This window comes from Hylobates moloch, unplaced genomic scaffold (assembly GCF_009828535.3).
Source record: "Hylobates moloch isolate HMO894 unplaced genomic scaffold, HMol_V3 SCAFFOLD_15, whole genome shotgun sequence".
NCBI classification, from domain to species: domain Eukaryota; kingdom Metazoa; phylum Chordata; class Mammalia; order Primates; family Hylobatidae; genus Hylobates; species Hylobates moloch.
The window spans coordinates 46,865,039-46,890,278 of NW_026652290.1; the positions used below are offsets into that span (position 1 = coordinate 46,865,039).

At 44.2% G+C, this 25,240-nt stretch overlaps 1 pseudogene; it reads left to right on the forward strand.

Annotated features, from left to right (window-relative positions):
- Positions 1 to 11,600: 11,600 nt before the first annotated feature.
- On the forward strand, positions 11,601 to 17,333 carry LOC116483769 (spermatogenesis-associated protein 31E1-like; annotated as a pseudogene).
- The last annotated feature ends 7,907 nt before the right edge of the window (positions 17,334 to 25,240 follow it).

The window sequence follows — 25,240 nt, forward strand, 5'->3', positions numbered from 1 at the left end:
TCACACCTACTTCCTTTTAGCATTCAAAATCAGAACCTTAGAAGCAAAATTAGGCTCCAGTTTTGGTTTAGAGTTTATCTTAGTAAACACAAAATATTGGTGTCAAACTCACCATAAACAAATATGTTTTAATTGCCATTAGCATGAGAGAATAAGATGAAATCAGTTCATTCTTTGAACAAATTTTCCCCAGGTGTGCCTTGCTAGGATCTACCCCAGACAAGGAGGGCACAAAGAAGCCATGATCTCTGCCATTTCTCCTGGGCACTAATAGGCTAGGGAAAAGAAAGATACTTCCAAGCAAAAGACTCCAATATAGTGAGATGAGCTTGATTTTAAAGATATTACAAGGAATGCTGGCTTCACAAGGAAAATAAGGATTAGCTCTGGCTGTGCCTGAGCAAGGAGGTCACCAGAGAAGAAGAGATGACCGGGTTGAGTTTTGAAGTTTTGAAGATGACTGGGCTGAAGTTTTGAAGAGATGACTGGGTAGGAGTTCAGTATGAAGGGAAGGTTATTCCAGGTAAAAAGATCCGCATTTGTAAAAGCAAAGAGCAGCTGCTTTCAACTGGGGATGATCTTTCAGGGGCACATTTGGTAATGTCCGAGGGTGTTTTGGTTATCAAAACTGGGGGTGGCTATGCTATAGGCACATGGCGAATAGAGGTCAGGTATGCTGCTAACATCCTACAGCACACAGGCCAGTCCCCTACAACACAGCTCTCCAGCCCTGAGTGTAAATAATGCAGAGATTGAGAGACCCTGATGGGAGGCATGAAGCACTGTGGCTTCTTCTGAAAACTGTGTTTTGTGTGGTTGGAGTGAAGTGTGTGGAGGACTGGTGAGGAAGGAGAATCCAAGGAAAACTGGAGGACCTGAGACCCAACAAATGGACTGGGTGCTGAAGCTGCTGTTCCACAGCTCATATCTCACCCTGAAGGAGACAGGAGCCACCACAGTGCTTTTGGAGGACCCAAATCAGCAGCACTCACATAAGGAAAGGTTACCCTGGCAGTAATGCCCAGATGGATGGCACAGCAGGGAGGCGGCTGCAGTAATTCAGGGCAGAAATATGGAGGGATTTAAAGAACAGTGAGACTTAGTGACCCTCTGACTGCAAGGAAGATGAAGCCACAGATGGCCGCTGGGTTCCTAGCATGATGGATGGGTGACTGTCCTCACTCACTGAGGCCAGAAACACAGCACAGAGGAGCAGGCTTCTGGAGAAAGGTGCTAAGCTTGAAAGGTGAAAGACATCTTCAGAATGAATAATATATCTAAGATAGCCCATGTGTGGATGACAGGGCCAGGAGGAAAGTTCAGGGCTCTGTTGTTCTCTCTGTCACAGTAAATGACCAGAAACTTCATAACAAAAGATTCACTGGGAAAACCCAGAGGAAGTTAAAGCCAAGCATTCAAATGCAGCTTGCTTTTGGCTTCCTCATCCCCTTTTTGGAGACTTGCCCGGGTGCTCCCAAAGTCTCAACAGCACTAGTGGGAATGCAGCCAAACAATAAGACTATTTTTTCTATACCATGGTGTTTTATTCTTTGGCTACTGTAATCTGTATTACCAAATTCTCTGAATTTTTTCCATGCAAAGGAGAAATAAGTTGTTAATAAGTCAATGGACAATAAAGTTGACATTAATCCTCTGCAAAACTACAAGTGTGAGTCCACATACTCATGAGGGTTGTGCGTGGACAGGCTGTGCTGCCTCTGTGGGGCCCTCCTGTTTTGGTTCAAGGGCCAAGGAACATTGCACCCCAGGGATGCCTTCACCTGGCCCAGGGCCCAGGGTTTCAGGCATGTGGATGTGGAGGTAGGAGCGGTAAGACCGTTCAGGTCTCACTCAACTCCACTTCTCCTTCCTCCCCACTCTGTGACACCTTCCTGTCCTCCTCACTCCTCCCAGAACAACAGAAAATGAGAAAGTTTCAGGTGATCTGTTTAGGAACCACCTTGCTTTACAATGGCTTTTGTAGGGGGTTTCAAGGTCTGTATGTCCAAATGTAGACACAGAAATTGATGGGAATTAACCAGAGAAAACATAGAACGGATCAATTGCAAGGCAAATTTGGCATGTAGACATACACAGGTCCTCTTGGTACAAATCTATTTCTGAGCATAGTAATAGCCAAGGCCGTGAGGGATACTATGTGTTTAAAGATGTGCATTGATTAGCTCAGGGTTGTCACTGCAAGGTGGTCACTACATGACTTACACAAAGACATTTTTCAGATTTCACTTTTCTTTTTCTCTCACAAGGAATCAGTTAGGTTTATGCTTCTTATCAATGCATAAGAAGGAGGGGAGGTGGAGGTTGCAGTGAGCCGAGATCGTGCCACTGCACTCCAGCCTGGGCAACAGAGCGAGACTCCATCTCAAAACAAACCAAAACCAAAACCAAAACCAAACAAAACCCAACAAAATAAGACATCAAAATGGAATTCTAAGGAAGTAGGCACTTTTATATATGTTCATGTTAAAGTTCTAGAGCTGTTCATAAATATAAAAACAATAATTGTAAGTTATTCCAGTAGGAGTTATGCATTATTTTCTTTATTAATGCTTAATATTTTCCAATTCACATTTCATGTATATGTATTATATATAAAATTTTTATAAAATAGAGAATGACATGCTATCTAAAATGTAAAAAACACATATATATGTATATATACACAGATATCTAGATTTTGCTGTCATAATTATAGAAGAAAACAATGACCTCTGTGACATTAAAAAAGCATTTGATTTTTCCACATTTGTTTCTCTTTTCCTTAGGGACTCAGAGTTGCAGTGAAGTGGTTTTTGAAGGTTCTGTCTTGTAACTGTTCTGCTGTTATAGAAACTCCAAAGACTTTGTAACAATAGACTTTATTAGAATTAACTTACCTGTTTTTTTTTTTTTACTTTATTTTTGCAGCAGACCAGAGTTTTATTATTATTCAAACCAGACTTCCTGAGCATTTTTTTGTTTGTTTTGAGATAGAGTCTCACACTGTTGCCTGGGCTGGTGTGCAATGGTGTGATCTCAGCTCACTACAACTTCTGCCTCCTGGGTTCAAGCAACTCTCCTGCCTCAGCCTCCCGAGTAGCTGAGATTACAGGTGCCTGCCACCACACCTGGCTATTTTTTTGTATTTTTAGTAGAGACGTTGTTTCACTATGTTGGCCAGGCTGCTTTCCAAATCCTGACCTTGTGATTCGCCCGTCTAGGCCTCCCAAAGTGCTGGAATTACAGGCATGAGACACCATGCCCAGCTTAAGTTTTTAAAGATAATTTGACTGGTAGGGGCTAGGGAAGTGGGGAGTGCTGATTTATCAAGTTGGAGATGGAATCATAGGGGGTCGAAGTGAGGTTTCCTTGCTGTCTTCTGTTCCTGGGTAGGGTCTCAGAACTGATTGAGTTGCCTATGAGTTGGGTGCATTCCTCTCTTCTTAAGATCCCAAGATAACTTAAGATTCCTGGGCCTGTTGGAAAGTGACATTCTTTACTTACCATAGGTTAGGAACCCTGTACAGGGACTGTGTAGACAAGGTACGAGGCCAGTTTACCCTAGGGGTTTTCATTGGCTCTGTAAGTCAAGTTTGATTCCTTAAACAAAAGCATGCCATTCCAGTCAAAGCCTTGGTAAAATAAACAGTTTCTCCAATTGTGTCCTGTTGCAAAAGAAAACATTCTTATTGCATTTATGCAAATAATTTTTTTGCCATAAATTAAGAATACTTGTAAATAGCTTCCAAATTCTGGAGAAATCAGGTAGAGAGAAACAAACATGCTCCAAATTTTGTTCACAGGTGTATATTTTACTCAGTTGTTAAAAGTGGTTAGTAGCTCAAAAGAAAAGTTTTCTTGGCTCTCTGAAAAATGAAAAGGATCAGCCATGTTTTAAGCCAAAAAAAAAAAAAAAACAAAAAAAAACCAAAGAAAAAAAAACAAAGAAAAAGATCAGTTCAGTTTTCCATTAGTTCATTCCATTCAGTAAACTCTTATACTGCTTAATATTCATGAACACTTAAGCTCTCCATGAGAGTCCTGAACGTTCTCTCCTTTATTCTAATGTTGCAATCTCCAAAGCTATCAGAAACTTGCATTCAAGAGCACCCATCCAAGTTTTATAGCTGATTATAAAACTATCTTCTAAAGAGGATCAAAACAAGGTAACAATTGTCTGTGGATGAGAAGACATTTTAGGGCAGCCAAAGTCAAACACAACTAACAAGAAAATTTGTAACCTCTGTGGCACACAATAATTTAATATAGAAAATTATAATTATTACTGATAACATATGCTAAGGCATATCAAAATTATAGGAATCTTACTCAATTTTGAAACACATGCTAATAACACATTTATATGAATATCACCCAAAGAAAGTTAAACATCATTTTACATTTGGCCATGTTTCTGCATGATTTTAGTACATTAAATAAGCAGACTATGTCTTTTTGGACTGTAGGGGACCTATTTTTTTTAACTTCGAATTTGATCTTGACAGGTTTGTCAAATATCAAAGGTTTAAAACACTGGATATCACAAAATAGAATGCTAGGTCACCATAAGCCATTTATTTAGCCAAAATGATAACTCACAAAGTTTTAAAAAGGAAAAAACCTTTAGTTTGATAAAAAAGAGACTTAGCTTCTCAAACTACAAGACCCATTGAAGATAGCATGAGGCCGGTTGAATTGGTCTCTTCTCTCTCCCCTCCCTTAAAAGTCAAACAGCATTTTTTCATTGACTATCAATATTACATAAGAATCTTTTTCAAAAGAGAAAACCAAATTTCATGTTTGCATTATTGCATCTTTAATGCTAAAGCTAGTTTTTATTAAAATTTTATAAATCTATCTGGTTTTAATTAGTTTCACCATAAGTTAACGTTTTTATGAACTTTTGTAACCCTTTACAGTTTAGTTGTTGTTACAGAGCAGAACCATGTTTAAAGAAAACTCTGTATGCCTTTATTCCAATGTTCAACTTACGGAAACATTGACTAATACCCCTTTAACTTTAGCCAATATGTTTACACATAGAATCTCTTTTACAATTGATTTTTTATAAACCTTTCAAAACTTGCTTAAACCTTTAGATTTTTCCTATCTCACTTAAAAGAATACTTTAACCCTCTAAACTTGGGCAAGAAATCCATATTCCCAGGCCTTCTTATAAGCTTTTATCAAAAGTACATTCTACTTTTCTTGCATGCCTTGTATATGGAACTGTTTCTTCAGTAGCCTCAAATACATGTTACACTGTTAACTCTGTGCAACTTCTATTTTTGATGAAAAACCTGGTTAGTAGGACATCTTAATTATGTACCAGGTGTGGAGCTTAGGACAGACAAGGGACAGAAGTGCAGATCAATTCTAACTTTTTCCAGCATAGCTGTGGGATGTGGCTAACTCCACATGTGCCCAGCACTTACCTAGCAGTAAAGCAGGTAACTGTGTAGTTACGAGTTATAGTGGCACTTATGAAGCATTTAGGCAGCCTAATAACCTTTAAATTGTACAATGTTTCTTGCATAAATTCCCTTTCATGAATCCTTTCATGACTTAGACCATCTATTACATGCTTGGACAATGGCCATTTCAACAACCAGTCATTTCACTTTAGGACAAAAATTTACCATACAAGATCCTTTCTTATACAAAATCTCTTTTCTTTATAACCTTCTTTGCATAGCTAGGGGGCTAATTTCACAGGTCACCAGGCCTTATCTAGAATGTAATGACTCCAAGCTAGGTAAATTGAACAATTTTCAAAAGTTAAAGAGGCAGTTTACGATCTTAAAGCATTTGGCAAACCTAATATCAGACCCATTTTAGACCAAATGTCTGAATTTTGAAGACATGTTTATTTTACCAATGATTTTTTTTTTTTTTTTTTTGAGATGAAGTCTTGCTCTGTCACCCAGGCTTGAGTGTAGTGGTGCAATCTTGGCTCACTGCTAGCTCTGCCTCCTGGGTTCACATCATTCTCCTACCTCAGCCTCCCCAGTAGCTGGGACTACAGGTGCCTGCCACCACATCCGGCTGATTTTTTTGTGTTTTTAGTAGAGACAGGGTTTCACCGTGTTAGCCAGGATGGTCTCGATCTCCTGACCTCATGATCTGCCCACCTCAGCCTCCCAAAGTGCTGGGATTACAGGCATGAGCCACTTCACCCAGCCTATTTTATCAATAATTTTTTAATCTGTCTTTATTACCAAAGATTACTAAAGTTAGGTGAACTAAAGGGCATTAGTTTTAATTTTACTGAGAAAATATTTAAGTGTTTACTTTTCTTTAAACCAATTAATTAGAGCTCTTTTAAGTAAACATCACACACACAGCATATATAAATACATAGACAGACAGAAGATCCAGTAGTTGTAAGATTTTTCATTTGCCAGTTCTTAAGTGTCCTAATGGGATTACTAGATTCGGGCTGGAGACCTTTGAGAAACAGGGCTGGAAAATCATGCAGTTTCTAGGGCCTAATAAGTAGGCACAACTGGAAGGCAGAAACAAATTAAGGGTGCCATTTTATATAGGATCCTGGATTCCCCCAAAAAGAGGGAGATACTACAGAAGAAGCTAGTACAGTGCTTCTACCCTGCATTTTATTGCAAGACAGTCCAAAGCCATTCAGCCCATTTTGTAATCAGCCCATCGCCCATGGGATTCTCATCTCTCAGTAGGGGGTAGGGATGTTTTCTTACCTTCTAGGTGGTCAAGAGAATGCTTCTCTGATCCAAGCATGCAAGGAGCCAAGTATTCCTCCTAATTGCAATTAGCAGTCCCTTATAGTGTATTTCCTATCTGGTTATTACAAACCATGGCTAAAAGCTTTCCCATAATGTGAAGCAATTTCTGATATACCCAAAATAAAAAAAGAAAAAAAAAGTCAGGTAACATAATGTAAAATTGAAAACTGAACCAAGACTTAGATTTCAAGAGAGATCTATCAACTTTCAGTTCCTGGGGTTTCATGAGGAAAATGGAGGTTTTTCCCAGAATGGGGTCTGTGACACCTCCTCTGTTTTTCCCTATGAGTCCCAGGCTGTTAGAATTTACCTAGGTTCTCTCATGTGTGCTTCAAGTGTGGCAAGAAGAAAAAATGGAGAAAAACAATTCAGAAGAAAAAAACTTATTCCAGAAAGACATGAATCAAGAAGAGAAAAAGATAAAGGCCTTTTAAATAGATATAGTTTGGATACTTTATTTATTTATTTAATTTTGAGATGTGGTCTGACTATGTTTTCCAGGCTTGTCTCAAACTCCTGCTCAAGCAATCCTCTTGCTTTGGCCTCCTGAAGTGCTGGGATTATAGGCATGAAAATAGATATCCAGGGTTACCGCACCCAACCCTGGATAGCTATTTTTAATTAAGCCACTTTTAACCATAGAGCTCTGTTGTTAAAAAAAACTTTTAAAATCACTTATTACCAGGCTCTAGTGAGGACAGCCAACATTTCTGGCTTTTGAATTCTATACCAGGTAACCTCTCACGTGAAATTAATAAGTTTTAACTAAGGTTATAACTTAACCATGAACTCATGAACTGTTTCAAAGAGATGGTAAGCAGTTTTTTTTTTTTTAAACAAGATTTAGAATTTCCCCAGGGTAGTTCAGAGAAAGGACAATTCAAGACAGGAAATCAGAAACTATCCATAGAAGGCGGGGGGAGTCCCTCAAAAAATGGCAAAGTTACACAGATAACAAACCAGAAAGAAATCATTCCCAAAGCCAAGAATTGAACCTGGGGCAGCCACTGTCAAAAGACAAAAGCCTTGGTTACTGCGCTACAGCATTCAGCAGGTTCTGTTGCTCTTCCCAGAAGGAGCCTAGAGGTGCCAATTTCAACCTTGCAAAGACTTTTAACTGCTCAAGATAATTTTCAGGGCTATGACATGAATTCCCAAATTCCTGTCCGCTGGATGGCAGACACCAAGAGAAAGTATCCCCACATGGTCACAAGGTTAAGCTCTCAAGGACATGAAACAAAAAGAGGGAAACTTCATATGGCATTGGTCTCAGGGACCCCCAGCAAAGTTTGTAGATGACCAACTGCTGGGCTGGCTTGAAAGGCAGGCTTATAGGGGTCCTAAGCCCACCTTCTCTCCTGTGATACTGCTCTCTCTATTAAAGAACAAAACAGACAAATTCTTAGCACAAAGTGCTCAAGATTTGCTACAGCCTAAGACTAGTCTCGCAAATCCTTTTTTTCTATTAATCAAACCTTTGCAGAGGAGACAAACAGTGATGCTTACCATTCACACACACACACACACACACACACACACACACACACACACACACACAAACACACAGAGAGAGAGGGAGGGAGAGAGACAGAGCGAGAGAGCGAGAGAGAGAGAAAAAGATGAGAATGGTTGGTAAGAATTTCTTACCCTTTAATTTTTGCCAGCACACCAGGTTTCTGGGTTCCCTTTCTCTGCAGCTTTCAGAAGAACAGAGCAGCTTTGATGACCCCGCTCAGTGTATCATAGCTATGGGAGCCAAGTTCCATTACAAAATAAAATTAGTCTTTTCTGTTTGATGGAACCATAGGCAAAAGCTTCTCAATTTTGCAAGATGCTGCCCAAGAGGCTGCATGGGGAATCAAATTAATATTTTCCATCCCAGCCAAAGCAAAATACATGTAGCAAAACAGCCACAAGTCACTTTGTTCAGCACCAATATTGACCTGGCAAGGCTCAAACTTTCTCCTGTTGGCTCCTGTTATGTTTGATCCACTCCAGGTGGGGTGAGATGATCTCCAAATGGTAATTCAATGTGTAATCTGTAGGCAAGATGACAAACCTGACAAAAACAAGCAATGGGGAAAGGATTTCCTATTTAATAAATGGTGTTGTGAAAACTGGCTAGCTATACACAGAAAATCGAAACTGGATATTTTCCTTACACCCTGTACAAAAACTAACTCAAGGTAAAGTAAAGTCTTAAATATAAAATCCAAAACTATAAAAACCCTAGAAAAAAATTTAGGCAATACCATTCAGGTCATAGGCATGGGCATATATTTTATGTTGAAATTGCCAAAAGCAATTGTAACAAAAACAAAAATTGACAAATGGGATCTAATTAAACTAAAGAGTTTCTGCACAACAGAAGAAACTATCATCAGAGTGAACAGACAACCTACAGAATGGGAGAAAATTTTTGCAATCTATCCATTTGACAAAGGTCCAATCTCAAGAATCTACATGGAATTTAAGGAAGTTGACATGAAGAAAACAAAGAACCCCACTAAAATGTGGGCAAAGGACGTGAACAAACACTTCTCAAAAGAAGACATAGATGCGGCTAACAAACATATGGAAAAAAGCTCAACATCACTGATCATTAGAGAAATGGAAATCAAAACCACAATGAGATACCATCACATGCCAGTCAGAATGGCAATTATTAAAAAGTCAAAAAACAACTGATGCAGGTGAGGTTGGGGAGAAATAGAAGCAATTTTACACTGTTGGCAGGAATGTAAATTAGTTCAACCATTGTGGCAGGCACTGTGGCGATTCCTCAAAGATTTAGAATAGGGAATACCATTTGACCCAGCAATCTCATTACTGGGTATATACTCAAAGGAATATAAATTATTCTGTTATAAAGATGAATGCACTTATATATTCATTGCAGCACTATTCATAGTAGCAAAGACATGGAATCAACCCAAATGCCCATCAATGATAGACTGGATAAAGAAAATGTGGTGGTGCATATACACCATGGAATATCATGCAGCCATAAGAAAGAATGAGCTTACGTCCTTTGAAGGGACATGGATGAAGCTGGAAGCCATTATCCTCAGCAAACCGACACAGGAACAGAAAACCAAACATCACACATTCTCAGTTATAAGTTGGAGCTGACCAAAGGGAACACATGCACACAGGTAGGGGAACAACACACTCTGGGGCCTGTCAGAAGCAGAAGAGAGCATCAGGAAAAATAGCTAATGCATACCAGGCTTAATACCTACGTGATGGGTTGATAGGTACAGCAAACCATCATGGCACACATTTACCATGTAACAAACCTGCACATCCTGTACATGTACCCCGGAAGTTAAAAAAAAAATAAAAAAATACACAAACGATCTGAACAGACATTTCTCAAAAGAACACATATGAATGGCAAACAGGTATATGAAAAGGTGCTCAACATCACTGATATCAGAGAAAAGCAATCAAAACTACAAGGAGATCTCATCTCACCCCAGTTAAAATGGCTTTCATCCAAACGACAGACAATGGCAAATGCTGGCGAGGATGTGAAGGGAACCCTCATACACTGTTGGTGGAAACGTGAGTCAGTACAACTTCTATGGAGAACAGTTAGGAGGTTCCTCAAAAACTAAAACTAGAGCTACCGTATGATCCAGCAACCCCACTGCTGGGTACCCACCCAGAAGAAAGGAAATCAGTATATTGAAGGGATACCTGCACTCCCATGTTCCTTCTAGCACTGTTCACAATAGCCAAGATTTGGAAGCAACCTGGTTAGTGTCCATCAACAGATGAAAGGATAAAGAAAAGGTAGTACATATACGCAGTGGAGTGCTCTTCAGCCATAAAAAAACAATGAGAGGCTAATATCTGCAATAGCATGAATGGAGCTGGAGGTCATTAAGTGAAATCAGGCAAAGAAAACAAACATCATGTGTTCTGTCTTATTTGTGAGAGCTAAAAATTAAACAGTTAAACTCATGGAGATACAGAGTAGAAGGATGGTTACCAGAGGCTGGGAAGGCACAGGGGGAGAGATGTGGGGATGGTTAATGGATAAAAAAGGTAATTAGAAAGAATGAATAAAACTGGGTATTTGTAGTATTTGACAGCAATAGAATGCCTATAGTCGATAATAATTTAATTGTACATTAAAAAATAAAGAGTATAATTGGATGGTTTGTAACACAAAGGAAAAAGGCTTGAGGGGATGGACACCCCATTTACCATGCTCTGATTATTACGCACTGCATGCCTGTATGAAAGTATCTCATGTGCCCCATTAACATATACACCTACTGTGTGCCCACAAAAATGAATATTAAACTTTTAAAAAATTATGAAAATTGCAACCAAGATTCACAATGATCAATAAGTATAAAAAATGTAAGTTCTATGTCTGAGTTGATGCAGGGCAAGAACATATTAAGGGGGAAAGTTAGAACTGCAAACAAATGAGATCCTAAGAGCAAGAAACTGGAGAAACAACAGAAACTCCAGGGAGAAGTCTAGATCTTAAAGACGTGGGAAATTGAGGGACTGGCACAGAGATTGCCACAAAACCAGGTAACATCTCTGTTCCAGGGAACAGAATAGTAAATGGACCCAGGGCTGTCTCTGACAGGGTGAGTAACTGGAGTGGGAAGAAAAGATCTGGGGGACCCAGGAGGGCGGAGGGACCTGGGACTGGGACCTGAGGGTGGGGCTGTGCTTCAGCCTCCTCCTCCCACTGCCCCTCCCCTGCCCCCAGGAGCCCTTGGTGAGAAGGAGGCCCCAGCTTTGTGATGCAGGCCTGGGCCCCAGTCCCTAGTCCCAAAAGCGATGCCCAGGGCTCAGTTGCTTGAAGGCGACATTGCACTTCAGATGGAAAAAATGCTCTTTCCTCTGAAGAGCCCTAGTGCCACATGGCTGGGCCCCAGCTCCACTCCCTGGATTGTGGATTTCATCCTCACTTGAGTGTGGAGCCAGGGGTTCCTCTTCCTACTGGTCCCCTACCTCCCCAGTGACCCACCCTCACCCCTGCAAGGGAGGAAGAGGAGCAGCAGGAAGGTAAGGAGCCCTCAGCCCAGCCCCACAGAGAAAGATTCTCTCTTCTTTTCCTCCCCTTATTTCCACTTTTCCTAAGCAATGAGAAACTCTCCTGCAATGGAAAATCGCATCATCCCTCTAGGGAAGGGCAGGGCAGGCAGGGGTGGGAGTGGGCAGAGGATTCCATCCCCAGCTCCCAGACCATCTGTGACATGCGCAGGAGGCATCAGGGCAAAAACCAACACTGGACTCAGTGGCGAGGACCAGATCAGGGGAGGGGTGAGGTCTCTGTGGGAGGACAGGCCCCGGCCCTGGCTCTTCAGCCCCTTTCCAAGGCAGGTGCCTGGCGGCCCAGCCTTCTCTCTGTGGCGTGATCTGGGGGCTGTAATGAACCCCTGAGAGCCTCCCGCTAGAGCCTGGATTCATGTCTGGCCGCCTCCAAAGCAGAATCCTACTGGCGGCTCAGAGGCACCTCTAGGCCTGAGCCTGGGTGTGCCTTCAGCAGAGGAGCAGGGACTGGGGACCTCCAGGGTGGAGTCACACAGAAAACCCCTCCTTGCATTTCCCTAAGAAGGAAAACAGAAAACATTTCATCGATGGTAAACATGAGTAAAAGAAACGCACACACAGCTCCCTGAGCTAGAGGCAGAAAGCCGTGTCCTTCATAAGCACCGCGTGTGTGCAGCTGGCTGGCCTGGGGAGAGGAGACTGAGAACTAGTCCCAGCCCCTCACCCTTGCTTGCCTCTCAGCATCAAAGGAAGAGATAGGGGAGGCCCAGGAGCAGGAAGAAGATCCCAGCTCTGAATTGTGAGGCTCTACTAGTCCCCGAGACTCCCCAGAGGTGACTGCACATCGTCTGTCCCTGAGGAAGTCATTTGCAGAGGCCTGAGAAGGAAGCTCCTGGGAGGGAAATCAGAACTCGGGGCCTCCTCAGATTCCCTGTTGGAATGAAGCTGTGGGCCCGGGAACTGGTATTGCCCATAAGGGGGTGGTGTGGGGAAGGGACCAAGGCCTGCCAGGATATGGGGGGATGTCAGGGAGGTTCCAGGTCCATGTGGACAGCTATTCTCCTCGGCCATGGCTGACTCTTCGTAGAGACCACCCCTGTCCGCTCTCCCCACAAGATGGTTGTGACACCCATGAGGGGTTGCACATGGAAGCACTTTTTGCAAATGACAAAGTTCTGCACAGTGCACACCTTGCTGTCACCATTGGGTCCATGTGGCCTTGGACACAGATGCGTGGGCTTCAGGGTCTAGTTCCCCATGGTGTCCCCTAAAGAGACATCCACTCAGCCTCCCATGAGGTTCACTGGCACCGCCCTCCCCACCATAACTCTGTCTCCTTACTTCCAGCTTGCAGAACCCTCCTGAGGGAGCTGGAGGAGACTCAGGACCTGACCTGCCTTCTGGAAAGATGAGGAGATTCCCCTTCTCTCCATGTCCTCCTTTCTACCAGGGCCTCTGATGCAGCCTTAGGGCCCGGTGGTGACCTGGGAGGGGGAGGTCCTCGGAAGAGGTGGGAGCGGACTGAAGCCCTGGGGCAGGCATAGACAGAGCTTTGTGAAGCCAGCCGTGGGGGAGGTGGAGGAGCCGTGGGCACCAGGTGCCCAGCTCTCCCGACCTCCCAACCCCACCTGCCCCTGGCTGCAGCTTGTGCCTTGTGCAGCCACCTGGGAAAGCTCACTGGGGAGGGTGGCTCCCATCTGCCCTTAGGTGGAGACCCCCCGGGTGACGTGTACAAACCAGCGCCTGCTAAGGCCCACCAGCCACATAGGAAATGCATGCAAGATCCATCTCCTGCTAGCTTGTCCCCAAGGGCTCTCCCAGTTCCTCTGGCCTCCAACCTGTCACCAGGCACAATGATCTTCTCAGAGCTTTTTGGACCAAACTCAACCCTGAGTGCCTCCAGGTCTCCAGAGCCCTTGCTTCCCCTAAAATGCCCTGCACCCCGGCCACATGTGCTTTTCCTCCTTCACCACAGCCCCATGTTCTCGTGGCCTCCTCTCCACCTCCACCCGACTCCAGCCTGGCTGGACTTCAGTGTGGCTCCACAACACACCCTGTCCCCCAGAGCTCCCCTCTACACAACCAGAGCTCCCCTTCTCCAACCAAGGTGATCTCTGGCCTTGGGTGCTCCAGCGGTCCCATCTGGGACCTCTCCTGCTGGAGGGAGGCTGCCACCACCTGGGGCCTCTCCACCTGCTCACATGGCAAATCCCAGCAACAGCATCTTCCCAACCACCCCCTAGAGGCTTCCTTCTGGGGAGACCCCACACCCAGGCAGATGGAGGCAGGTGGCTGCACGTTCATCCATCCCAACGTGCAGAAGCTGCTGGAGACTCTCATCGCCAAGAGAGCAGTGATGAAGCAGGAGAAAGAATGGGGGCGGGCAGACTACCCGCAGATGACATCACTGGGGAAAGAGTGGGACATCACGACTCTAAATCCCTTCTGGAACGTGACAACCCAACCACAGCAGCTGCCCCATCCTCAGCAGGTCTCTGACGCCACGGCCATGTGGGACCACTTAGAGCAGAAATGCAGCCATCTCTTCTGAGATCTCCCCTCTTTCAATAGCGAGTCCCTGGTGGCCAGGGCCTGGGTTTCTAGGAACCCTTCCCCACAGAATGAGCACTCTGTACCATTGGATAAAGCCTCCGCTTCTCTTCCAGGTGAAACTGAGGTGGAGACACCCTCACAGCTTTCCCAGGCCCAGCCCCAGCCCCACCACGTGGCCCAGCCCCAACCTTTCACTCCAACCTGGCCCCAGTCCCAGCCCCCGCCTCTGGCTGGGATCCAGACACAGTGGGGCAAATCTCAACCCCTGTCCCAAGCCTACCGTGCTCTTTTCCATCCCAGATTAGGGTCTGTGAGGCATCTTGCCCTATATCCCAGGAGAGGGCACAGTCTGTCGTCCCCACTGGAAAGGAGTATCTTGAGTGGCCCTTGCAGAAGTGACCAAAGTGGAAGAGGGTTTTGCCCTCTCTCCTTAAAAAGTCTCAGGCCGTCCTGAGCCAGCCCACTGCCCACCTTCCCCAGGAGAGGCCAGCCTCCCGGAACCCTAAGTCAGCCCCATCCTTCCCGGGATTGCCACCAGCCCTGAGCTCCCAGAGCACCACTGGCAAGGAAAGAGCACCATCCACCAGGACAGTCCTGTGGCCTCCCAGCAGATTCCAGGCATCTAGAGACCTGCTGCAGCCTGAGGGGGAATTCAGAGGGAGGCCCCAGAGTCAGGCAGAAGACACGCAGGAGGTCCTCTTGCCCTCCCAGGATTCTGAATTTGTAGGAAAGGGCATGAAGGATGTGCAGAAGGCAGGGTTCAGGAGCTCTGGAAGGTTCTCTGGGAAGGGGTGCTTAGGGTCCAAACTAGAGCCAGAACCAGGATCAAGGCTCAGGAAGGACTTCAGTGAAGCTTCTGGAGAAAGACAAGGAGGAATCAGAAAGTGAATTCAGGAGGCCCTGGAAGTACCAATCAGTAAGTTATGCACCCAGGGACCCAGACAAGAAGCACCTGGAAAACAAGCCGCAGGTCCATCTGGACAGGAAGTTGGGGGAGATCAAGGAGGGCTGGATCCCTGTGTCTGTGCATCGCTCCTGGTTCATGGCCAAACATGCTGTTCCCAAGTCTGACACCCACAGGAAACCGGGAAAGCTGGCATCCTGGAGGGGTGGGAAAGCCCACGTGAACATCTCCCAGGAGCTTTCCTTCCTCCATCCCTGCACCCAGCAGATGTTGGAAGCATATCTTTTCAAGTTCCGTGTGAGGCACAGGTGGGGTCCAGACTTTCAGTCCTTGGAGCCCATAAATGTCCAGTCAGGTGAGGCTCAGCCTCCACCCCTCCCACACTCCACCATTCCCCCCTGGGCCTCCTGGGAATCTCTGGCTGAATCTGTAGCCAAGGTTGCCATTTTATTGGGAAAACCTCCCCAGAATGGTCCAGGAGACAACAGAACAACAAGCAAGTCAGTCCCCACCATAAGTGGCCCTGTCCTTGCCCCACCACCTGAGCAGGAGGAAGTCCAGAGGGCCCCAAAAGGGTCCCAGTCAGCTGACACCCATGAGTGATCAGAGGCCTCTCCGACTGGACAGGAGGACAGGGCATCTTCTCAGCCCCCAATGTGCAACCTTGCAGGCAGAACCTGGCAGAGCAGGACTGTCCTGGGGTCCGGGAAACCTAGACTTGAGGGGAGTGTGGGTTCAGAAATGGCTGGGAATGAGGCATGGCTTGAGACTGAGAGCATGTCCCCAGGAGACCCCTGTCATAGCACAGCCCTGCAAGAGCTCAGCATAGGGCCCCAGTGGGCAAGGGCCAAAGATGCCCTGGAGGCACTGGAGGCTGAGGAGGAGAAGCCCCCGATCGGAAAGTCACCGTGGGAGCCAGTGTGAGGGCAAGACTGGGAAAAGTGTTCAGGTGGATCTGAGGAGCACAGGAGCTCTGGGGACCACTAGTAACCCCTCAGTGTCTACAATCTGTGTTGCTCAGGATTCAGGGCAGCTGTGCCTGAAAGTGCAGGTGCTCAGTGAGATTGCGCTCATAGTGCAGGTGGACTCAGAGGAGCAGCTGCCAGGCCATGTCTCCAGCATCCTTCTCCAGGAGGGCACCACAGGCCTGTGCCTTCTAGGCCACCATATGGACATGCTCCCAGCCACATACAGGCCACCCACTTAGGCCCCTCTGTTCACCACCCAGAGTGTGTTCAGTAGGAGGAACACAACAGCTTCCCAGGGGCCATGTGCCCTCCCATGGAAGGGAGGGGACAGACTGGGGCAGCAGGAGCCTGGGAGCCCTAAAATGAAGGCTCCACAAAGACGCTGGGCTCTTCGGACAAGGGCAAGGCCCTCAGGAGGCCCAGGCCAGGGGAGCAGGGACACAGGTCCAAGGGATCCCGGACCTCTGAAGCCAGTGGGAGGAGCCACTCTGCCCACACCAGGGAAATAGGAGACAAGAAAGGAAATACAATCAGCCTCAGCCAGAGAAGGGACAGGCACCATCAGAAAGCAACTTCCAGAGAAAGATCAGTCACCAACCACAGGGTCCACACCCCAGGAAAAGAGGCTCAGAGCAGGAAGACATCCTGCAGAAAGGCGAGCCTGGGGCAGATGCTGTCCAGAGCCGGGGGTCTGGCCCAGCAAGGTTGTTTATGCACAGCATGGCTGATGAAGCCCAGACCATCATCAGAGTTGTGGGGCAAATCCTGGTGGACAAACTGGGGCTTCAGCAGGGACGTGGTCCCTCAGAGGTCAATCGCCACAAAGGCAACCTCCATGCCCAGGAGAATGTGCCTTCCTGCTGCCACAGGAGTCACTACCACCAGGAACATAGCAGAGAGATGAGAGCCCTGGTCTGCAGCCCCAAAGCCACCCTCAAGGGCCACAAGTGTCCTGTCAAAAACAAGGGCATCAGAGACAGAGATAGCAGTTGGGCCCCCACCTCCCAGGGAGCTTGTGTCCCCAGCTGGTCCCCACCATCAAGGGCCATGAGTGGCAAGCACCTCGGGTGGCCCCATCCACAGCTGCAGGAACAGAAGTCTACACAGAGGTGTCTTGCCTCCTGAAGCAGACCAGGCTTCCCACACCTCTCCTGGGGGAGACAGGGGGCTCTACTCAAATAACACTGGACACCTACACAACCAACCTGTCCTGCATGGGTCATAACAGTCCCCATGTGTTCCTGACTTCCATGGAGAAGTTCCCAGTATACCTGCTTTCCCTGCAGAGGTGATGGCTTCTGTGTGTGCCATGGTAGCGTGCCTGAAAGGGCTCAGTGTCAGCTCCTCCTGAGTGTGGCTTCCAGAATGGCTGGGCCTAGAGGAGGCTGACAGGGACCTGGAGGACCCCCTTTTTTCCCTGTCCCCACACTGTGTCTGGTTTCCAAACTGGATCATGACCCAGAGCCTTCAGGATGTGTAAGGAAAGCAAACTCTATGGAGATCCCACCCGGGCTCTGGCTCACTGCATTCCCCATTCTAAGGTGACTTCTGTGCTGCTGTAGGGGCTGGGTCTGTAGGTCCTCATGGACTGGGGGGGTGGTAGGCTCCCCTCAGGCTGGAGGAGTGATGGATCCCAGCAGCCTCCCTGCCCCATAGTAGCTGGGGAATGTGGGGGGTGTCCTGTGCTGGCCCTGGGTCAGAAGGGGGACTGCTCTTTCTGGGATCTCCTGGTGGGGAAGAGATGACACCCTCCCCAGACCCGTTCCTGCCTGCTGAGTTCTGGGATGGACCTGGGCCCCGCCAGCTCTTGGTTCAGCCTTGATAACACCCCTGGGTTCATGTCTGGTGTCCCCTGCCTCACCAGAGCAGTCTCCCAGCCCTCTAGTGTGGGGTGTCTGTTTCAGGAGGCACCCAGGGCTGCTGCCTGCCCCTCTGATGGGACTCTATGGTCAGGAACCACAGGAGGAGACCTTAGGGCGCAGGGTGAGAGGTGGGAGAAGAATCAGGGAAGACGAGCATAAGTTTGCAAGTGCAGGATCCATAAGCTGCCCACAGCTGTAAGCAGGGTCCTTGCAGCCTGGTGAACGTTACAAGCAAAAGTGGTCAGTGCCACTGCCAGGGGAGGGGGACCCAAAAGGGAAGGGCTGGCCTGGGTTACAAAGCACATCTATGGTTCCAGGCCCAGGTGCTGGCAAGGGACACATTGGGGCTCAGAGAATCTGGTCACATGGTTGGCAGGGACAGTCCCCACAGGGCCCAGTCCTGTGCTCTCTTCGTCCTGGTACTGGGTCCTTCCTGGCCATCCCCAGGGAAGGCAGGAGCAAGGGCAGGGCAGGCAGGAGCTGGTTCCTTAGAGGGCTCTGCCCAGGGGCCTTCTGCCCAGGGAGAGCTCTGCACCTGCAGGGGCTGTGAAGGCTGAGGACAAGGCGACAGGTCTGTCCCCAGGCCTGGCGGGACCCACACTGGGGATCTGTTTCAAACACGCCCTGGTGTCACTTTGGGTGTCCAGGCTACTGCTGGAGCCAAGTCCTGTCTGGGGTGGTGACCTGGGCAGCTCCGGTGTGGGCCCATCTATGGGACCCAGGATCCTGGGACCTGCAGCAGAGGAACCCCACAGAGACCCCCGGTAGACCCCAACACTCAAAGATTCCCACAGAGACCCCACATTCATCGAGATTTCATAGATTCCCCACAGTGACCCCCAGAGACCCCAACACTGAGACCCTCCTATGAAGACCCCCAGCGGGACCTCCGCACAGAAACCTCTGACAGAGAAGCACACAGAGACCCTTCAAAACCAACACAGAGATCCCCACGAAGACACTCACAGTGACTCTCACAGAGACCTCCACAGAGAAATTATATCAAGGTCACTTTGCCACCCTCTAAAATCCCTAGCACCGCACTTGGTGAACATGAGCGGCATCTACCTCATTACCAGCAGCGCCTTTCTCCTGGTGGCCCTCTGCCCTCTTCTAGATAAGATTCCTTGAGATATGAGATACTGAACAATAGAAAAGCCTCCTCTATCAGACAGCGTCCAACTTAGAGCGACCCCCCCGACCCGCTGACAGACCCTTCCCAAGATCACCCAATCACAACTCCCATGCTGATATCAAACTGTAAGCGTTCATGATAGAAACGGTTAGAGTTCCTCTGATGCCGTCCTTCTGAGACTACGCTCAGCTCCTCAGGCCACGCTCCCCCTCAACGCCCAGGGAATCCACCCAGCTGGTCTCTAGGTTGGCCATGCTCATAGTGCGCCTCCTGCAGGCCTTGTGCTGGAGCACATGGAACAGGAAGGATCTCAGCTTGGACACAGCTTCCTCAGAAAACCTTATCCGACTCCCCTATGAGGCCAGGCCCCCTGTGCTGGGTTCCCCAAGCTGGCCCTTCTTCCTTTGTGACAGCCTCTGCATGCCTGGGCATGTTTCTCCTGGAACCCTGAAAGCTTCTGGTGGGCCCAGTGAGGAGGGAGGCGTGCCTGACCACACTCCCGGTACTGACTGTGGCCCCTGTTAAAAATTGTTTCATAAAATCTTCTTAGTTAATGGGCACAGGAAGTAATGCTTCCTAATCTACCTCATAGATAAGTTGCATCACTAAAATCATACTTTCATAAAGGGTATTAACTCTTTCCAGTAGCCAATATAATGTTTCAAGGAAAATCTGTAAAAATAAATGTGGCATTGCTACTTCAAATTTAGTGGTATAAAGAAATTTCCAAATTCAAACTATGCCATCTAAGTTACTTATTTTATAGGTCAAATATGAATATTCTTGTAAGTTTTGAAATCTTTCAAAGTAAAATTCTGATGTTTAGACAATACAAACTAAAAAGCAGTTTTTCTTAAAAACATTCTAATGTGCCACACATTTATTTTAAAAAACTCTTACCAAAGAAGATGTATTTTTAAGTAATTTAAATATACAACTTGCATCAGACACATATATTGTAAATCCACTCTTCTAAAAATGAGGAGCAGCTATTTGTTTACTTTAACATCTAAGATGCTGAAATATCTATACAACAGGTCACTTATTTACAGCCACATTTAAAATAGGGGATTGATAAATAATTCAGCATGCATATTTGTTCTGTTTGAAATTTTTTTAATTATTGAAAATAATTGAAAATCTTGCAAAACATCATCTGTTTGAAAGATGTTAGAAAAGAGAGGGTAGAAAAATAGGACTGCATTCTTATTGCCTAACGGTTTAACCTCAGTTACAAATACACACATATTACACATATCTATGTGTGTCTATGTGCCTAGGTCTGTATACACATACAGACATATGGGTGTGTTGCAACATCATTCGATTAGTATCACCTGTTCTATTTTTTATTATTCTACAGAGAAAGGCACATCACAATTGGTCTCTAGACTTGCCCAAGTAACTTTCTCTCTCCAGCAGTTTCTGCCAGTTCTTGGGTTCGGAAATTTCCTTCCTGCTCACCTCCACTGGCAGCGTGTTCATCTCACCTTAGGCCCTCTGGTTCTATGCTCCAAAAATGTGATGAGCGTAAAGAGAATTTTCCTCTGAGGAAAACAATAATGACTGGATCACTGATACACTATGGGTTCATAAAGAAAGGTGAGTCTATTTGATTTGTCTATTAACCTGGAAGAGCACATTGAACATTTTTTTCTTTTTTAGAATAAGCACAGGTACACATTGATCTTTTACTGAAAACAAAAAAACATTAAAAGATACATATAAATAAGAACAAAGGACTTTTATCTAGCCCTAGATCCCAATAACTTTTTCAGAACTCTCTTTTCCTAAAAGGTTTATAGTACAACCTTTTATATTTAAGTTTGCAAACCATTTCTAGTTAGTGTATAAAGTGCGAGGTTTACACGGAGATTTTGAGCCCATAAATGTTTATTTTCTCCAGTAACATTTGTTAAAAAGACTATTTTTTCTCCTTCAATTACTTTTGTACCATTGTCAAAAATGAGTTGGGCATATTTACTTGTGTCAATTTCTGAGTTCTTCATTCTGTTCTGCTGACCTATGTGTCCATCTCTCCACCAATATCATGCGCCTTTTCATATAAACTTAAAATAGGTTTATCTATATGCATAAAAAATATGTAGCTGGGGTTTTGATATGACTGTCATGAAGTCTACCCATTAATTTGAAGAGAGTTGACATATTTGCTATCTTGAGTCTTCCAAACCATTAATAAGGTATGTTTGAATTTATTTAGTTCTTCTCTCAATTCTTTCATGCACATTTTGTAAATTTTGCCATCTTGATTCTGCATGTCTTGTCAGATTTATGCCTAAGTATTTTCTTTAGAGCAATTGTAAAGGTATATTCAGTTTCCACATATTCATTGTTAGTTCATAGAAATATTATGAATTTCGGAGGATAGATTATTTATCTTGTGAACTTGCTAAATACTATTATTCTACAAGACTTTTTTTAGTTTCTCTGAGACTTTACAAAGATAATCGTGTAATCTGCAATAGACGCCACTTTCCTTCTTTCTTTTTTTTTCAATCAGTATGCCTAACGTGTTTCTTGCCCAATTGTGCTGACTAGAACTTTCAGTGCTCTGTCAAACAGCATTGCTGAGAGCAGATGTCTCTGCCTTGTTTCCACCCTGAGGGGAAAACCATTCATTCTTTCATCTTTAAGCATGACATAGCTATTTGTTTTTGATAAATGCTCTTGATAAAGTTCAGGAAGTTTCCTTCTATTTCTAGGTTTCTGAAAGTTTTTATCATAAAACTGTGCTATATTTTGGCAAATGCTCTTTCTGCATCAATTGAGATAAGTAGCGTACATATTTTTGTATCGTGTTTTCTTGTCCAGGTTGATATTCCTTGTTCTTTAATTGACACATGTACACAATTTATATTTAAGATAACTGTAGGCCGGGCGCGGTGGCTCCCGCCTGTAATCCCAGCACTTTGGGAGGCCCAGGCGGGTGGATCACAAGGTCAGGAGATAGAGATCATCCTGGCTAACACGGTGAAACCCCGTCTCTACTAAAAATACAAAAAATTAGCCGGCCGTGGTGGCAGGTGCCTGTAGTCCCAGCTACTCAGGAGGCTGAGGCAGGAGAATGGCGTGAACCCGGGAGGCGGAGCTTTCAGGGAGCCGAGATCGCGCCACGGCACTCCAGCCTGGGCGACAGAGCGAGACTCCGTCTCCAAAACAAAACAAAACAAAACAAAACAAAAACAAAACAAAAAAGAAGATAAAGATAATGCCTCTTTCTAAGGCAGAAGTTAAGCAGGTTTGCTGCTACCTCCCTTTAAAAGGCTGGGGTTTCCTAAACTCGAGATTTCTACAACAGGCTTGCTATTCTGTCCGATTTTTAAGCCGAGCATACTGAGGCAACAAAGTTTAAGTAATTTGTCCAAATTATTTATCTTGGTGGTTTTATTATAGAATATATGGATTTGCATCAATTATATCAGATATATGGTGAGTGAATGTATGATGCAAACCCACTGCAAGGGTAACATCAACCCAGGCCCACCTCCATACCCGGAGTTGATGGAAACATTTATATTGTGAATAATGCTACTAGTAACATTCATATACAAATGTTCATAATTATATCTTAATTTTAGGAACATATGGTGAATGTATGTCCAATCTTTTGAGAAATTCCCAGACTGTTTTCTAAAGAAGCAACCTCACTTTATGTTCCCACTAGCAATTGGATGAGGTTCCCAATTTTTCCGTATATTCACCAACATCTGTTATTTCTTTCTGATTACACTCCATTCTATTCAATATCTCTCATTGTGGTTTGAGATTCATTGTATCTCATTGTGGTTTGATTTTCATTTTTCTGATAGCTAATTATCATTTCCTATGCTTAGCTCTAGATATGATGTGACAATATTTTTCTCCCATAGTGCCATTTTACTTCATGATCTCTCTGAAGCACAGAAGTTTAATTTCAATGAAATTCAATTTAACTGATGTTTATTATTGTGTTTTTCATTACATATTGAAGAAACGTTTGCCTAATCTAAGGTCGCAAAGATTAACTTCTACATTTTTTTCTAGAGTTTTATTTTATAGTGCTCAGCTCCTGAATTTAGGTTTTTGATACATTTTGAGATAATTGTGGTAAAAGACAGGGTTCCAACTTCACGTGAATATCTAGTTGTCTCAGCTCCATTTCTTGAGATTTTGACTATGTTTCCCCATTCATTTATCTTGGTAGATTTGTTGGAAATCAATTGCGCACAGGTGGGAAGGCTTCTTTCTGAACTCTCAATTCTATTTCATTGGCGTATTGTGTCAGTACCACACTATCTTTACTGCAGCTTTGTGGTAAATTTTGAATGGAAAGTGTATTGTTTTGGCTATTCTGGGTCCTATGAAAGTCCATAAGAATAGTAGAATTGTCATAGCTATTTTTATAAAGAAGCCACTTGGGATTTGGTAGAGACTTAATTGAAACTGTAGGTCAATTTTGCAGTGTTGTCACTTAATGTTCTCTTCCAATCCGTGAATATTGGATATCTTTCCATTTATTTCAATTTTCTTCAATGTCTTTCAACAATATTTTAGAGTTCTTAGATTATAATTTTTGCACATTTGTTAAATTCATTCCTAAGTATTTTATTCTCTTGCTGTCTTTGTGAAATGTTTTTATTAATCTCATTTTATTTTTGGATTGCTCTTTTTTACTGTGTAGATAAATAATTGACTTTTGTATGCGATCTTGTTATCTGCAACTCTGCTGGACTTAATTATTAGTTCTTATTTTTCAGAATTTTCTGTATACAGGATCATGTTATCTGCAAACAGAGATAGATTCACTTTTTTCCTTTCCAATTTAGATGGTTTTTGTTTTTATTTTCTTGCCCAATTGCCCCTCATCAAAATCAAACTCCCAGTAAAATGTCAAAGAGAAGTGGCAGCAGTGGACATCCTAGCCTTATTCTGGATCATGAGGAAAATGCATTCAGGTTTTAGCATTAACTTTCATGTTAGATTTGGGGTTTGTGTAGATGCCCTTTTTCAGGCTGAGGTATTTTCTTTCTATTCCCACCTAGTTGAGTGCTTTTATCACAGAAAGGTGTTGGATTTTATAAAATATTTTACCACATCTGTTGAGACTGTCATATGGTTTGGGTTCCTTAATTGTATCAGCATTGCATAGCTGATTCTTGAATATTAAGCTAACCTTGCATTCCTGAGATAAATCCTACTTGGTTATGGAATGTAACTCTTCTCATATATTGCTGGATTTGATTTGCTAGTATTTCCTTGGGAATTTTTGTCTGTATTCATGAAAGATATTTGTCTGTAACATTCTTTTCTTCTACAATCTTTCTCTAGTTTTGTTATCGGAGTACTACTTGCCTCATAGAATGAGCTGGAAAGTCTGTTAATTTTATATGGGTTACATTTAGCCATAAAATCAGACCTATATGAAATTATCTATCTAAAACTTGTTGAAATCACATTTTTGAACCAAGTAAATCATCATTAAAAAAGAATGCTTTCTTGGTAAGTAGAAGGTATATAGTGGTTAAGACACATATTTACTTTTTAAGAGTGAAGGTAGCAACATTTATATACATGTAAAAGGTTTGTTAATTGTTAATTGCAAAGTATTCCTATTAACAACTAAATGTCTGTATACTCATCAGTCTAGATGATTGATATATTAAGCACCTGTCACTACAATTGTGATTTGTCAATACAAATAAATATCCATCAAATTTGCTTCTGGTGTATATTGTGACAATGCTACTGAGGTATTTAAATTTGTGACTGTTATATATCTTTAAAAATTTTTCATATTTTGATATTTCATATTTTGTCTGTCACCTCTTATGTTATCTATTATTGTCCCTCCTTATTGCTTGCATTTTTTCTAAAATTCTCTTCTGTCTAATACGATTGTAGTGGCCTATCTTTTTAAATAAGTATTTGTTAATTTTCTCTAAACCTTTGTTTTAACATTTCAGTGTAGTTATTCCCAGGTGAAAGCATATCTTCTCAATCCAGTGTTAGAGTATTTAATATTTTAACACATAAGT